The following is an 18,098-nucleotide window of genomic DNA, read 5'->3' as shown; positions in this document are numbered from 1 at the left end:
ACCCGGTGTAAATCGTGTGCAGCACGAAACACCGCACGCAGCACGAGTGTCAACCAAAACTATATAACAGCCTCGTGAGTAATTGATGACCTATTATGATAATATTAATCATTATTATGAACAGCCAATTTGTGTATCGCCGCTTTCGTGTGACATTACCTAAATGAATCTTTACAAATTATTTTCAAACTACCTACAAATAGCTTTATTTTTTATATGAGTACTGCACTATTCCCAACCGCCCAAGCCAGTGAGACTATGGCATCTCCAATTGAGGTATGTTGTGAGGCTGAAGGTAGTGAGGAGGAGAAAAGGAAGTTTGGGGAGTACCTGGCTATTCACCAAACACAACATTCAAGTAACGTTTTTATTCTGAATGGTGGGCTTTCACCTGATCTGAAAGCTAAATGATATAATTTAAAGAGATGAATTGAATGTCTTAACTCCAATCGCAGACGAATTAGATGCGATCATTATTTAAAGATGTGACTTTAATTTAGATCTAATCTTAAATGAGTTAGATGCGATCATTATTTAAAGATGTGACTTTAATTTAGATCTAATCTTAAATGAGTTAGATGCGATCATTATTTAATGATGTGACTTTAATTTAGCTCTAATCTTAAATGAGTTAGATGCGATCATTATTTAGAGGGAATGGCTGCGCGGGCCTTATCATAAAAAACATAAATTTGGTTTTGAGGGCAAAATACTTGACCAAACATAAAAAAATCAAAAGGTATAGCTAATATCTAGTATGGAAATGTGCTACTTAATTTATTTATCTCTTAAATTATAAATATAGACCAATCATTTTTTAATGTTTTTGAAGCAATTTTGGAAATTAGTTGTGGGTTAAGGGTAATTATTTAAAAAATATATTGTACTTTGTGTACTGTTCAAATATAATTAAATAAAAAAGCACTTTCATGGGCGTAAATTCAAATTACAAACGACCAATTTTCATTGAAATAAAATAAATGCAAAAAAACAAAAATTTCTACCCAAGAAAACGGTTTTTTAAAATGTTTTTTTTTTATTGTATTAAAATATTAGGTAGGGTAAAGTTATATTTTTTAACAATTACCTCACAAAAAATGCCAAAGCTGCCTCAAAAATCATTCAAAATTTATTTTTTTATGTCCTTTATTTTATGATAGATAAAAACACAAATAAATAAAGTAGCACATATATCTGTTATACCTTTTGATTTAAAAAAATATACAGGGTTTTCCAATAAGAGGTGTTATTTTGAATAGCCCGCTATTTCGGTAGATGTTACCTTTGAAGCTGTCATTTTTTGACATTTGACAAGTAGAAACTACGCCATTAATAAAAATGGAACGATACACGCTTCAACAACGCATTGAAATTATTAAAATTCACTTGAGTGAATCAAATACATCTCGAATGATGAGGCCCATTTCCACCTCGGTGGCTTCGTCAACAAGCAAAATTGTCAATCTGGGGCTCGGAAAACCCAAGAGTTATTGTTGAAAAGCCTCTCTATCCTCAACGTGTGACTGTTTGGTGCGGTTTATGGTCCGGTGGAGTCATTGGACCTTTCTTTTCCGAAAATGAGGCTGGAGCAACAGTTGCGGTGAATGGATTGCGCTATCGAGAGATGATTAATGATTTTTTATGGCCGGAATTGGATGGTATTGATCTGGACAACGTTTACTTTCAACAAGACGGCGCTACGTGCCACACAAGCAACGAAACCATTGAACTTTTACGATTGAGTATCAAAATAACACCTCTTATTGGAAAACCCTGTACTTTCAGTTTGGTCAAGTATTTTGGCCTCAAAGCCAATTAAGTTTTGTATGAAAAGGGCCGGCTGCGCGGCATTAAAAATGTGATTTTTTTTAATTTAACTCTAATCTCAGATGAGCTAGATGTGAAAATTATTTATAGATGTTAATTTTTAGTTTAGCTCTAATCTCAGAAACTGAGTTATCGTTCTTTCGAAGATATTATTTAATAAATAAATATAATATTACAGGGGATTGTTTCAAGTTAAAGGGCATGCTTCGGCGAAAGCCGCATAACCTGTGTTTTGTTTTGTTTAACCTTCATATCTTGTATTTATTTTAATGGAACGTTGGGTTCTAATAACTCTTAACCATTCAAGCCTCGGAAGGACATTACTAGCCACAAACATCATATTCCATTAGAGCCGCTGAGAGACAGATCTGACCGGGACGTCCATACATTATAAAAGTATTTTAATCTTATTTTCTATAATGCGTAAAGGGTGATTTGGAAAGATAGATAATTATTCTTTTCAGTTTGTATCAAATATTTTTACCGAATTACGTGCATAAAATAAATAAAAAAATGTCAAAGTGCTTGATTACGAAACGGCAGGATTTTTTCATTGACAGTTAAAAGTTAAAATATATTTTTAATTTTTTTATTGTACAAACGGCTTAAAAAAGAAGTGTCAGTTTTCTTACTAATTACCCACACAAAAGGAATGTGATCAATAAATATTGAATTCTTATTAAATTATGGACGTACCGAGTCAAAAGTCGGAAAATTTCTTTGTTAACATTTTCATTTTTTTATTTTTTTTATAGTGAATACCTCACAAGAGTCCCAACTGCTCCCGTCTGGAGCCAGTGAGACTATGGCATCCCCAATTGGGGGATGTTGTGAGGCTGAAGGTAAGTGGGGAAGGGAAAGAGGAAGGTGGGGAAGTACCTGGCTATTCAGATATGGTCACCAAACACGGCCAAAGCCTTTTCAAGCAACGTTTCAATTCTGAATGGTGGTCTTACACCAGGGCGATACTGGTAGTATCTTCCACTCTGGAACGTGCCGCAAATATACTATATATTATTTTAATTAATTAATTGTGAAATAACACAAATTAATCAAATAAAATTTATTTGCGCACGCCGGGTTCGAACCCGCGACCTTCGGAATGGCAGTCCAATGCGTTACCACTGGACTATGCCGGCCGTCAAAAAATATAACTATCATAATATAAAGATAATTTTATCCAGTTTCTAAAATGGTATTTCCTTTAACAACAACTTCAAAAATAAGCAATATATAGCATATTTTAGATACCTCGGGAGAATTCCGAAATTCCGTGAAATTTCACTATCGTTGTCGTTGGGACTTGTTGGTAATTTTTTTTTAAAACCCGAATGGTTAAAACAAATATTATTCATTGCCGAGAGAGATATTAAAAAAAAACATTTAAAAAAGAGCTTCAGTTATTCGGATTATGAGAATGAATATTTTAAATTGGATTTATTTATTTTTAAAATCCCACTGCCTTGATGAAAACGGAATGATAAAATAATTTGTTTTGATGTTCTACTTTAAAGCCATTAAAATCCTTTCGAGCTTTTGTAAATATACAAATGTTTCCCTATACTTTTAGTTTCGTTTAGTTTTTTTATTCATTTTGGGCGGACTTTTTATTTGTTTATTCCCCTTTCGTGTGGGTAGTTTGCCCTTGTCAATTTAGCGGTCTTTGTATGATTCTTAACTTCTGAAGCAATCTCAACCGTTCTTGTTTATCAAATTGACATGTTTTAAGTCTGTGACGTTTTTATGATGATAAAATAAAATCAACCCTTTGATATTTTGTTTGTTAATCTTCCATACCGCATTTGCGGTCAGTAGATAATGAAAGGTCCCAATACCCACGGTGACATTGAACCCTGGAAAAAGGTGCTGTTAATTTTTTTTGTGAATATCTCAACACAGTTCCAACTGTTCAGATACAGTGATTCAGATTCAGATATAGGGGCATGTTGTGATGATGAAGAAATTGTTGGAAGTTAACTACTGGTAATAAACCGATCTTTATAGTAAAATGTGTATTCATAAAGTGTTGGTAATTCACTGAGCGTAGCGAAGTCCTGTTTTAGCTTGACCGCTTTGCCTTTCGTCTTTCTCGAAATTTGTTATTTGTGTATTCCGTATCCGGTCAATCCTGTTATGATGGTGGCCCTGTAGAATAGTACGTTTTTCTTCCGCCAGAATTCTCATGATCTTATTCTAATTTTTCATTCTCATTCTCATTGTATGACAATTTTTTAATATTTTTTCCTTTAAATGTGAAAGATATATTTTATTTAATTATTGAAGTTCAAGATATATGTATATTTCGCTTTCTAATTACACAATTCAATGCTATAATCATAATTATGTAAAATTATTATTCATCTCTCACGGTTATGTTATTTGTAAAGGTTTTATCTGCTGCTAATTAAATGTGTGAGAAATAGTTAAGATGCGGGCGAATTCACCATTTAATGTTGATATGCGCTTCCTCCTCAAATAATTTTTTTTTTTACATTTTTAGATGCCTCTTTTTACGTACATATTATATTTATTTAATTGAATTCCCGTTGAAATCTAGGTTTTCCTCGTTGGCAATAAATAAGACATCTTTATACTAAAACTAGCTAAAGTCTTTACACAGAGATCATCAATCGTACGTAAACAGTGACCTTCCTATTGATTTGAAGGTCAAGTGTGCAAAATTTCATCAACATCGAAATAAAACTAGATCTCAAAATATTATCAAAAAAATAATCAAATACGTGCCGCCCGCCAAAGACAATTTATTCTTCATCATATAAATAGATAGATAGAATTTGTATCTACATAAAGTATTATAATATCCAAATTTAATTATACATCAAGTTTTTCTTGTATTTCCTGAATCAATTTCCAGTATTACAGACCGTTCTATATGATACACAGTTTGTTTAATGTAGTTTGACGAGTACGTAGCCGTAGCCAGTAGCAGGCATCAGTCAGCTGCGTCAATTCTCTCACTTGTAGTTTGACGAGTACGTAGCCGTAGCCAGTAGCAGGCATCAGTCAGCTGCGTCAATTCTCTCACTTGTAGTTTGACGAGTACGTAGCCAGTAGCAGGCATCAGTCAGCTGCGTCAATTCTCTCACTTGTAGTTTGACGAGTACGTAGCCGTAGCCAGTAGCAGGCATCAGTCAGCTGCGTCAATTCTCTCACTTGTAGTTTGACGAGTACGTAGCCAGTAGCAGGCATCAGTCAGCTGCGTCAATTCTCTCACTTTCCCACCCTCCGCACTCCGCTGACATTGACACATATTATGTATTGAACTATCGCCTTGCGGTTGTTTATCGCCTAGGAATAAAACCGCTAACCGTGACTAACTAACTCCGCGATTTCTTGGGCGCTACTATATCTAACACGTTGCCTTCGAGACTTCTAACAATACTAATAAGGAACTTCACTGAAAAATATTGTATCTTGAAACATACATTGTATTCAAGCAATTTCCCAGAGCTGAATATTTATTTTCGAGACTGAAGTCTCAGAATCGGGAAATTTTGATAAGCTACTGTCCTGGTATTGTTAAGGCGAAGGTTACTGCTAAATCACTATTTTGTTTAATCTTTATAACTAATTGGTGTACTTTATGAGTACCAAAAATATGCTTTAGATAAATTGACGGTTTTCCTATCGTTTCGCTTGAGTAGAGTACAAATAAAAAAATAAATTACTCAATTAAAAAATGTAAACTACTAAAAAAAAATTTTTTTCAATGGAAATGTATGAACGCGTTAAGGAAACAACTTAAAAAATACAGTATTATAGCTAAGATTATCTGTGACAGTTTCACTTGATTAACTTTTTTGCTTTCTTATAAAATTATTTACAAAATAAATAAAAACCAGTTTTTTGCTTGAAATCGAACGTTTCTAGACTCCGTTTGTCAAGCGATTTTAATGCCTATGCCAATATAAGGTATACCAAGAAAATACACATTTTTGTCTCGTAGATTCCTCTTAAAGTAAAACGTCGGCGTCCTCCGTGGTCAAGGGGTAAGGCTCTCGACTACCAAGCTGGAGGACGCGGGTTCAAATCCTGGCGTGCGCAAGTAAGTTTTGTTTGATTAATTTGTGTTATTTCATAATTTACCCATTTAAAACAATATATAGTTTATTTGCAGCACGTTCCAGAGTGGAAGATACTCTCAGTATCGCCCTGGTGTAAGACCACCATTCAGAATTGAAACGTTGCTTGAAAAGGCTTTGACCGTGTTTGGTGACCATATCTGAATAGCCAGGTACTTCCCCACTTCTCCATCCCCTTCTCACTACCTCCAGCCTCACGACATACCCCAATTAATTGGGGATGTCATTGTCTCACTGGCTCCAAACGGTTGGTAGCAGTTGGGACTCTAGTCCGGTTTCGCATAAAATAGGGTAATAAGTTCGGCAAGATCTTTTGGGAACATGGATTTTGATTAATTGAAGCGATTCAGGACAGATAAGATTTAAGATTTTCACGGCCAAAAGTATTATAGTGATTTATTTTTGGGGTATTATGCCGTGTTGCGCTACCTCCTTAAGCTACAGTGTCCATCATCAGGACAGATGTGTATTCGAAGATTGTGATGATATGCTTATGCGACAAGCGTTTCTTGCTCCAATGCTCGAAGAACTGGTATTACAGTATAATTTAAAATGGTTTTCTGCGTTTAGTTTTGGTGTAGCCGTCAATTATCAGATACCAAAATCTTTTGAGCTTAGCACCGTTGTCTTTATCAATATTAATGGGATTTTTGTGAATGTCAATTTTCTACGTAATTATGCGTGCTCTATGTGTTTTTGGAAATTCCCAGGGCTTCCGTAAAAAAAAAAAAACAACAGTCAATTTTTGTAATGCAGTATTGAGAAATAAAACTCTCAGTATTCGTTTTTGAAAGGCATGGACCATGAGGCAAATATTTTCAGCTTCACTAATCCTATAATAATTATAATATTTAACCACCCCGTGTGGTGGGGGTAGTAACCTGGGAGGGGTCTCACTGTGTCGGGAGGGTCGTGCCGTTTTCAGTCGTTTTTATGGTTTGGTCAGGACAACACCAGGGCTTTGCCGTCCGCACGTTTCTTCTGTCAGAGGACCTTCCGGCTGCCATTGGAGTGGCTGCAGTTCTTCCTGTGGAGCTATCCGAAAACCTTAGAAGAACTCAAGGATCGAATTCGGGAGGAAATCTCCTTCATCAATGTATCGCTGCTGGGGGCCATCATCTTTCTGATGTCATCTTCTGGACTTGATGCATATAACGGCATGATGTATTGACTAAAATAAAATAAACTCCATATCTGTAATTTGCGCCGCTCTTTTTTAAATACCCCCTCAAAACTGCAATGTCTGTTTTGCCGCATTCTGTATTATACATCTTATGATATGTATTCATTTGCGAACCAAGCCACGTATAACGGGAAAGGAACGAAGCAACTGCAAGCGTCGTTACGCGCCATTTGCGGTTGATTTGTTCCTTTACCGCAATTTGAGTTCAGCAGTTCGGCTCGCGTATATGTATACGTAGCGTTAAATGGAGTGAAATGTCGTCATTCGGTCCAAAAATAGCCAAATATCAGAAAAAAATATCATCTGTTATCAATCAATTACAACTGGCTTTCTCCTCTCTTTTATTTTATTTTTTATTTCATTAAAAAGGTAGGTTGATACAAATTACATTTTTTGTATTATTTCGGCCGCCATGCTAGGGTGTCTATGTTATGGCGAACGACGTTTACAGGTTGATTTATTGCGCAATATTATGAAGGTTTATTTTATATAACATGATTCAGATTGATGTATTACACAAATATAATTAATAATTACTTTGTTGGAGTGAAAATATTGAATATAATAATTACATTAAACAGAGAATCTGAGACATGTGTGGAGGGAAATGATGATTGAAATGTATTGCAGGTGTAAGTAGTAAGGATCCAATTCTTTTCTCATCTTCGTAAATTGATATTATTTACTTACTAACAAAATTTACTGCAGATGTAAGGATCCAATTATTTTCCCATCTTCGTAAATTGATTTTATTTACCAACTAACAAAAATTTAAATGTACGAGTAACAAACTGTAATTTTGCACAACATTGTTAGTTTCTTAGAATAGGCAGGAAACCAAATTGTTAATGTTACCATATTTTTTATGGGGATACCACAGTTCCATCCGCCTGGCGCCAGTGAGACTATGGTATCCCCAATTTGAGGTATGTTGTGAGGCTGGAGGTAGTGGAGAGGGGAAAGAGACGGGAAAAAGAAGTTAAGAAAGTACCTGGTTATTCAGATCTGGTCACTAAACACTGCTAAAGCCATTTCAAGCAACGTTTCAATTCTGAATTGTGGTCTTAAACCAAGCGACACTGTAAGTACGTATATACTACTCTGGAACGTGCAGCAAATAGGTATGCCTTATTTTATTTCAAATTATCAATTTGTGAAATTCCACAAATCAATCAAATAAAATTTACTTACGCACGCCGGGATTTGAATCGGCGACCTTTGGATTGCTATTCGAGAGCTTTTCCCCTCGACCACGGAGGCCCTAGAGGCCGCCGTAATATATTCAACCATGTATTTGCAGCTTATCTTCGATGCTCGTATTTCCATTACGCAAAATATCGATGTTCCGATGTTCAAGCATAATATGGCTAATTTTGTATAGTTTCTCTTGAATCAAAATGTATTCAATCAATTTCTTTCGCCAATATTTTATGTAGTTTTTCAATGGCATAGTTCCAAACCAGTATTTGCGGAAAAGTAGGACAAAAATTACAGTCTCACACCCAAGTATCAAATACTTGAAGAAATTGCCCCTCGTGTAATAATTTTTATGGGGGTGTTTACTTGTTAACTCACAAATCTGCCCATTGTTCAAATTTAATATTGGCGTTGCCACTTGTTGAATCGAATTTAAAACTCAATTTTTCCCAATAATTTTGCTTTTTGGCTATTGTTTTACAACCTGTACGTAGGTAATACAAGTGTTTCAAACTTTATTTGACATCTATTTTATCATTTTTTTAATGATAAACTATGTTTATAAGATAAGGTTTTATGCATAGCACAAAGGATAACAAATTATTATAAGTCGCCTGAAATATCAATACAAATTGAAATTATCTCCCGAGTAAAAATAAATGCCGCCCACGGGAATTGAACCCGCACCTTCTGATGTGGTGGTTCTGCTCAGTGGTCCAAAGCATCTGACATCGAACATCAAAAGTTGCAGGTTCAGTTTCCGTCTGTGGCATTTATTTTTACTCGGGAGATATTTTCAATTTGTAGTGATATTTCAGGCGACTAATTAATTATTGCTTATTGATTATTCTTACGAAAATATATGGTTGTATTCTGTTTTTGCCAAACACATTCTATGGTAATAAATATGTTATTTTATTTTAACCTCCTTGGTTAATTTCTTATTATTTTACGTCTGAAATTTTGTCTTATCATTGTTTATTTTGCTTTGTTTCGAGAGTTTAGAGTCAATAATGAACATTTTATCCGATATTTTTATCGTGCTTTTCCATGTGGGTCGTCTTCTTTTCATGTGGATACGGAATGAAAAAAAAGACGTGTGTGCTGTTTTGGTACAGAGTTTCGTATACAGGGTGTTAAGGGGCGTACTTCACTTACTTTAACCAGTGAGTCCTGACATCATTTATAGTAAAAAAAGTAAATGAGGGTTAGGTCTTTTCAAAATTTCTCAAAAAAAAAAACTAAACTTACACATGTCGTCACTGGTCACGCCGAGTAACTGCCCAACCTCTCACATCGACCCTAGCTGTCCAATTACTACTGATTTTCTTTGTTGAAAAAAAAAACATCAAAAATGTCACCGGAGACCAAAATTTCATGTAAATTTTCTCTACAATCATGTCAGCAATCACTGGTTAAAGTTAGTCAAGTACATCCCTTAACACCCTGTACAGATGGCGGACATTATTTGTGACATCCAGTCGTCTGTCATTGTTTAACGTAACTATGTTACATGGAAATGTGGCATTGTATTTTTAATATACATTTTTAGTTGCATATTGAAAATATTATAAAATATACTGTAATATTGGTTTATTACCGATTGTAAAAGAGTATTACCACAGACATAGGAATTAATAGACGAGAAGATAATGGCGAGGGGTAAAATCAACTGTTGAAGAACAAAGGGGGTGAAGCTGACTGTGATTCGTTAATAAATCAATCTGACAGTAAATAGGCATCTCGCATTATAATATCACCATTTACTTCTTAAAAGTAAAATCTGCTTTTGAATGAATAGACATTTTTACATGGGAGCGCAAATTACTCGCCACGTTATGAACAAATTTGCGAAGTCCAAATTCGGCAAAAAAATTCGGTTTTATTTTCAGAGTCGAATATTTCGTTTAAGTATTTAGTTAAGACACTTTTATAAATGTTCATAATTTACTTCCCAGCAACCAACCAGCTTTGTGTTTCGCGTCCAGACGTTTCTCGATGTGATAGTATATTATGTTTCTACAACTGATCCATATTATACGATGTGAATATGCTTAAAATAAAGTAAAATAATGCTTATATATGGAATGTAATACGACAATTGGGTTTATTCTCTTTTTCACATCTATTTTTACAAGTTTTCATAGCACAAGTCAACATTTTGCCGTGTTATTTCGTAAAATGAACCGATGATGCCTCGACCATAGTTCGTACAAGAATGATGACGTCACGTTTTCAAATTTCACTTGAGGCCATACGCGAGCACAGCCGGCTCCAATGGAACCGGTATGGGGAGTGGGGATAATACGCTTTTAATCACTTAGGGCAGGTCTACTAATATTCATATGTCTATGAGTATTACTGTTTGGTATTTGTGATGAATTGTTTACTGCAATGGTAAATGCAGATCGTTGTTGCTATTTTTGGACGATTTAGTACCGTCCCAAAATATCATTTCTTCTCTAGTGGCAACAATCTGCAAGAAATCATAAGTTTGAATCATTTTTTATTTTTATAATTTTTACAAGATTAGTCGTAGGTACATGAATTATGTAAGAATAAAAAAATAATATTTTGTAGAACAAATAATAAAACATAAGGGAAAATGACATGTTATGGTAAAACAAAAATTAAAAAAAATCATATTAATATAGAAACAATTTTAGAAATAAAGATTAAACTGATCGATGAAAAGATATTTAGAAGAAAATAGAAATAAGAATATTTAAACTAATATTTATACATGCAAAATTATACTTTTTTTCTCTAACACAGGTTAATTGTGGTATGTAATTATCTAGAAATGTACCTATTTACGGTTACATTTGAATTTAGCGATATTAAAAAATAATAATCATAAATAATGAAAACTTTTTTAAAAAACAGTGTTAACTCTGGACAGGCCAAGATGCCAAACGAAACGTCTGTAACTAAGTGGGTCTTCCGACGACCCCACGCATTTTTCTGTCTTATGGGCTTTTAAACTATAGAAATCCCAATTATTCAGTCAATTATTAATGGTGACTTATGTATTTGCGCAGGAATACGTAAAATACTAAAATGATTTGTCAAGTATTTAAGCTAATATTAGGAGGATAGTAATTTTAAGTACTACCCACTCCCCCACTTGGCTGCGGGATAGTTAAGAACTCATCCCCTTTCGAATAGCCAATATTCAACACGAATAGTAAAAAAGGAAATATATTGTTCGTTTAAAGCAGTGTTTTTCAATCTTTTTGAATAAGCGACCCCTTTACAGGTTGAAAAATTCTGGCGACCCCATTTGGCCATAGATACAGACAAAAAGTTAGTAATTTAAATACGTTAATAATTTTCTCTATTTTGGTACCTATATTCATTATTACGGCCTACACTTTGCAAGGAAACCGCGAGAGCTTTGAAATTAAGTACGAGTTAAGTTGGTAAGGCTGTGTGCGACTTTGACTTGGACGCCCCAAAGTGTTGACGTGTTTTGGATGAAAACAAAAGAAGAGTATCCAGAACTGGTAAGGGAAGCTCTAAAATTATTAGTGCCATTTGCCACTTCGTAATTATGTGAACTAACATTCTCTTCAATGGTGGACATTAAAACTAAAAAGAGAAACAGACTTAACTTAGAAAATCATTTGATTTTTAACGGTAACCGGATAAATCATCACATCTTAAAAAAGTTATATAAAGTCATGGAAAGTGATGAAACAAAAACTTTATTAACTGGGTTATGTCGGTTAGGTTCAAATTTTTTTTTTAATCGTTTCTAATGACTTTATATCACTTTTTAAAAGTGTGTTGAATTGTCACTGTGTTGAGTTATCATGGAACCATTTTTAACATATCAAAAATAGCACAACGATTTTAAAAATAAACAAGTTCATCCATCTCACCGAAATAGTGTTTTTATTGTAGTTAGAACCTCGCCTTTTTCCTTTTGCCGGCGACTCCCCGAGGAAGGCTTCACGACCCCCCTAGAGGTCGCGACTCACAGATTGAAAAACACTGGTTTAAATCAACGATTTTTCATATTAGTTCCGATATAGTTTCCGTATGGGGATCGGTACGAAAAAAAACATCTGCTATAGGCTCAACGGTATTTTTGCGTTCTTCGATGTCCTAAGTAGATTCTCCTTACTTACCACCCCCTTTTCCATAATGTATTGATTTTCACACGTTAAAAGCTTCGACATGTCAAACATATTAACTTGTTTGTACGTACATATTTATTGTTCTCCTCTTTATCCTTAGTATCGTATTTATTATGTATGTACACGCCGTAAGGTTCCTTTTATCGTTCGGCTATATTTAATATTTAGACATGTTTAATAAATTGTAATACTTGTGGGATATTTCGTTGTCGGTTCCATCATAACTCAACACACCGTTAAAAATTGATTTAAAGTCATCCAAAGTCCTACGTAACCTATTTAACCTTGTTTTTGTTTCATCACTTTTCATGACTATATCACTTTTTAAAGGTGTGTTGAATTGTCATTTTAATTAGTTATCCTGTCACCATCGTTGTCGCAGGTGATATTAACCAGCGTGTAATCAATCGTCATTTAAGTTTTTTTTATTTCTTTAGTGAATATGAAAAAATTAAGTGCTTTTGATATTTGAAAGTTAAAGCAGTTATTCATTTGCACCTCATCAATCTTCGTATCGTATCCTTGTTAAGACTGATTTATAACATATTTCAGATTAACACATTAAGTTTTAAGCTCTTAAATAATGTCTGATTATGATTTTTTAAATTAATAAATTGTTGATTTTTTGCAAACATTGTGTGATTTGTAATTTTAAGTGAAATGCGTATTTTATTATTTTTGAATGATAAACTAATGTTCAGAAGACAAAGCAAAACACATTATTATAAACAATAATTAATCGCCTGAAATATTCCATACAAATTGAAAATATCTCCCGAGTAAAAATAAATGCGACCGACGGGAATTGAACCCGCACCTTCTGATTTCCGATGCTCTGAACCACTAAGCTACGTCGGCTTATTCAATATGTACTAGTATTTCAAACAACAATTAGTGCTTATTATGTTTTTTCACCTGTAAACAACCAACTTAATTTTAATAAAATATAACAAGCAATAATTGTTGATTGAAAAACTAGTACCTACATATTGAATTATTTGGCGGGTTGGGAAAAAGCCGACGTAGCTTAGTTGGTCAGAGCACCTGACCGGCAATCAGAAGGTGCGGGTTCAATTCCCGTCGGCGACATTTATTTTTACTCGGGAGATATTTTCATGCAATTTTTATGGATATTTCAAGCGAGTAATTATCGCTTATAATAATTGGACATATTCGTACATCACTAACTACACGATGTTCTTTCAAATGAAAGTAGCTATTACTTCGAAAGTGTTGAAATAAAACAACACCAAATGTTTTAAAATTATTCTTCAAGGACTCCACATTGTAGGTGTATTGTATCAACTGCCTCCTGGCACTTAAAACTATTTTTCATAAAGAAAACACTGCCAATTCGCGTAGTTTTGAATGCAATACAATTTGTTTTATTGACGCAATAAAACGTTTTAAAAGTTAAATGTTATTGACGGCAAGGAGTTTTTTTATGAATTTTTTGTTTTGCTTATAGCAATCCACGAAGAACTTTGTAAGAGCTCTTCAGTAGGCCACAATACAAAATTTGAGAACATATACTCGTACACATTCTGCAATGTACGATCTAAATCGGATTTGTTTCACCACTGGAAATGGATTTTTAGTGCAATTTTCTCAAACAATGGAAGTGCGGTCAACGGGGAAGCGCATTGGCATTCCAGTCATAGAATCTATTTCCGTTTCCTATTCAAACTGCATTCGCCGCCAACACATTTGCATGGCGATATTGTAGCGGATATTGCAAATTCTAACGATATAACGACTAACGACAGAGCTCAAGTGGGATATAGGCACATCCTTCATACGGGGCACAATGCGGGAGGCTTTGCTATCAGCTTTTGCAGTGTCGTTTTCCTTTGCAATCTCCGTTAATATATAGGACGGGAAGATTAAAAATGGAAGAATAATACTTTGAAAGTTGGCGTGCGTACCTACGAAAGCCATTATTTTATTGTAGAAGTAACCATCAAAACCATGGTTTCAACAATTCCCCTATTTCTCCAAAAAGAAATTTCCTCATTTATTCGAATGAGAATTGGACATTGTTCCTCACCTTTTTTAAATCCACATTCTTGACTTCCCAGATTGTACATTCTGTGGTCTAGAGGTGCGAACTTTAGATCACATATTTGTTGGTTGTCCCTCTATAAATAAATATCTTCTATCAAGCCTTAACTAAAATTGCCTTCCTTCCATTCAACATCTCATCTTTTCTTAGTCTGAATTGGATTCAAATCTTCCATATAATTTTGAAATTTGCCAATTTAAACAAAATTAATATATAAATTCATCTTTCCACTCTCCATAGTTTGAAATTATGGCCTACAACACTCTTGAAGGGTGAAAGTCAGAAATGCTTGAAAAAAATAACTTGCCCAACGGACCAGAAAATGTATATTTTCATAGTATATTAACACATTATTAAATATTATAAATAATATATTTTGTGCATATTATACGAAATATAGACAAGAAAATCTAAAAATAGTGTACTGTGCAGTTTTTTGTTGTTTGTTTTTGGGGTGTTATGCCGTGTTGCGCTAACTCCTTCTTTAGCCGACGTTTCGGACAGCGTTGCAGTGTCCATCATCAGGGCAGATCCGAATATCTACCGGATCTGCCCTGATGATGGACACTGCAACGCTGTCCGAAACGTCGGCTAAAGAAGGAGTTAGCGCAACACGGCATAACACCCCAAAAACAAACAACAAAAATGCTTTTGGCCGTGAAAATCTAAAAACTTACCTACTGTGCAGTTGTTCAATCTGTATTGTATGTAATATGGTATTATTGGATGATGATGATAATAAAATAATAATAATAATAATAATAATACTTGGATGACTTGTATAGCGCCGTTTTTGTGCAAAAACACCTCAAGGGCGCTGTACAAACTTATAATACATTTCTACAGTGATCTATGTTATTACTTAACTATTTATGGAGAAAATATACAGTACAATACTTACCTGGTAGGTCACTTGAGATTAAGGTTAAACGCAACGCTCGTTGTATTCTACGTGTTCATAGATGGCGTTAATTAATTCATTGTATTAAAACACGCTTTTTGCAAGGTATTGCTTTACAATATTAAGACAAATCATTTGTTTGCGCCCGTATATACGCAATATGAATATGAATCAATAGTTTTGTTCGTTTAAAGACTTAATTCTTTCGAGAAAGGCACACAAATACAATATTGTACCAATGATTCAATCCAATATTGTATTTGTATGCCTTTCTCGATAGAATTGAGTTTTTATATGGACAAAACTATTAATTCATATTCATATTGCGTATATGCGGGCGCAAACAAATAATTTGTCTTAATATTGTAAAGCAATACCTTGCAAAAAGCGTGTTTTAATACAATGAATTAATTAACGCCATCTATGAACACGTAGAATACAACGAGCGTTGCGTTTAACCTTAACACTTAATTAACATTATCTAATTGTTTATTGGCGAAATTTAGATACAGGATTTAGGACTCAATTGAAAAATTGAATATAACTGGACTTTCTCTTAGGATTGGTATATTTAATTTAAGGGTACGACAGCTTAAAAAGGTAAGTTTTTAGTTTTGACCTGAACTCTGTTGGACTTATACAGGGTTTTCCAATAAGTGGTGTTATTTTGAATAGCCCGCTATTTCGGTAGATGTTACTTTTGAAGCTGTCATTTTTTGACATTTGAAAAGTAGAAACTACGCCATTAATAAAAATGGAACGATACACGCTTCAACGATGCATTGAAATTATTAAAATTCACTTGAGTGAATCAAATGCAATGCAATTCATTCCTATATATGATTATATTCATACATTCTAAAATGTTTCCAATTCATAAAATACCAAAACTGTCTCGAGTACATTCTGAACGTTAAAAATCCGCAGCAATTATTAACCTAGCATTTCCTGTGACGCTCGTTCTTGGCGATTTAAATTTTTTTTCATAATTACAAAAATCAATAGCATTTATTGGTTTGGCTTTGGAGACATAAAATTATGGTCTGCGGTACTTTGTTTTTAAGTTCTATAATTTTTTACTAAAAAAGTTACAGTTTCAGTAAATATAATACCCCCGACTGCAAATTTAACCAACAGCCCGCGAACAAATTTGAATTGATGAATTGGCCCTCAGGTTGAAAAGGTTGATTAAGCAATTTCGTAAAAAACTGATAATTCGACGTTTTTTCTGCAAATCATATTTTGACAGTATAATAATAATTTATTTTAGTCTTGTTTTTTTATTTTAATATTTAATTAAACCTAAACTGGCAACCTAAGAACCTATCTTAGGGTCATGTGTGAATATTTTGGTTTAAATAAGAGAAGAAAAAACTAACCTTAAAACCTTGACACTTTGACAATGTGACAATTAAAATGCATTATTTTCCATTTCCGGAAACTGAAATACTTACTTGTAATTATTATCTAGCTGATACAAAGCGTTTCCTTTAACCCTGTCCCACTTTGACAAACTACTAAAAAGCATTTTTTTAAATAAAAAGTGCGTATTAAGCGTGTCCCTCTTTTCTGTATATTTACCAACATAATTATCAATCTTCGAAATATTTCTGGATTCAAAATACAGGGTTTTCCAATAAGAGGTGTTATTTTGATATTCAATCGTAAAAGATCAATGGTTTTTTTTGTTGCTTGTGTGGCACGTAGCGCCGTCTTGTTGAAAGTAAACGTAGTCCAGATCAATACCATCCAATCCCGGCCATAAAAAATCATTAATCATCTCTCGATAGCGCAATCCATTCACCGTAACTGTTGCTCCAGCCTCATTTTCGAAAAAGATGCGACAATTTTACTTGTTGACGAAGCCACCGAGGTGGAAATGGGCCTCATCACTCAAGATGATTTGCATTTGATTCACTCAAGTGAATTTTAATAATTTCAATGCGTTGTTGAAGCGTGTATCGTTCCATTTTTATTAATGGCGTAGTTTCTACTTGTCAAATGTCGAAAAATGACAGCTTCAAAAGAAACATCTACCGAAATAGCGGGCTATTCAAAATAACAACACTTATTGGAAAATCCTGTACTAGACATTACTTTTGTTCTTAATATTTCTACAAGCATTCCACGCGTATAATAAACCTTTGTGTAAATGACTTTTCCAAGAGAAATGTTTTAATATTCCTTTCAATGTGACAAAGCTTTGTGACCGTCGTAGCTGCGTTTTGAGTCCTTTCCAGGAAATAAATCCTTTTACCCGCTTCATTTTTATTATCTTTGCGGCTTACATTTTCATTTTATTCCTTCCCGAAACGTTTTACTTCAGCATAAGTATTTATATAAACTCCCCATAGGGCAATCGTTTACCCCGCAATAAACTCAAACTGCTCTCAATCTTTGGTACCAGGAAAGCTCGTAGTCTTGTTAGCGGGGATCTACCATACAATTTCTAGGAGGCAGCGATCGACTGGAATTTTATATCATTAAAAAATGTTGGTACTAATTTCGGTAGTCGGTGCCCGAAGTGAATTATTCCTGCACGAAATGATTCACGTTCAATGAATTCAAATTTGCTTTCATTTTTTCAAAACTGCTTGTGTGAATTCAGACAAGCGAGAAACAGGTAAAATCTGTAATCAGAACCTTATTTTTCATTTTTATTTTATTCATTAATAATTTTACA

At 34.0% G+C, this 18,098-nt stretch overlaps 1 protein-coding gene and 1 non-coding gene across 8 annotated transcripts in view; both read left to right on the top strand.

Moving 5' to 3' along the window:
• Window positions 1–18,098, top strand: part of scrib (scribble planar cell polarity protein) — a 412,544-nt gene that overhangs the window by 69,613 nt on the left and 324,833 nt on the right. The window lies entirely within an intron of this gene.
• Window positions 13,469–13,541, top strand: TRNAA-GGC (transfer RNA alanine (anticodon GGC)). Its single transcript has one exon. It is a non-coding gene; the product is annotated as a tRNA-Ala (tRNA).

The sequence above is a fragment of the Hesperophylax consimilis genome, chromosome 14, assembly GCF_061612785.1.
Source record: "Hesperophylax consimilis isolate HC1 chromosome 14, BYU_Hcon_1.0, whole genome shotgun sequence".
In the NCBI taxonomy this organism is placed as follows: Eukaryota; Metazoa; Arthropoda; class Insecta; order Trichoptera; family Limnephilidae; genus Hesperophylax; species Hesperophylax consimilis.
Note: the sequence above shows the minus strand (reverse complement) of the source record. Positions and strands in the feature narration are given on the sequence as shown.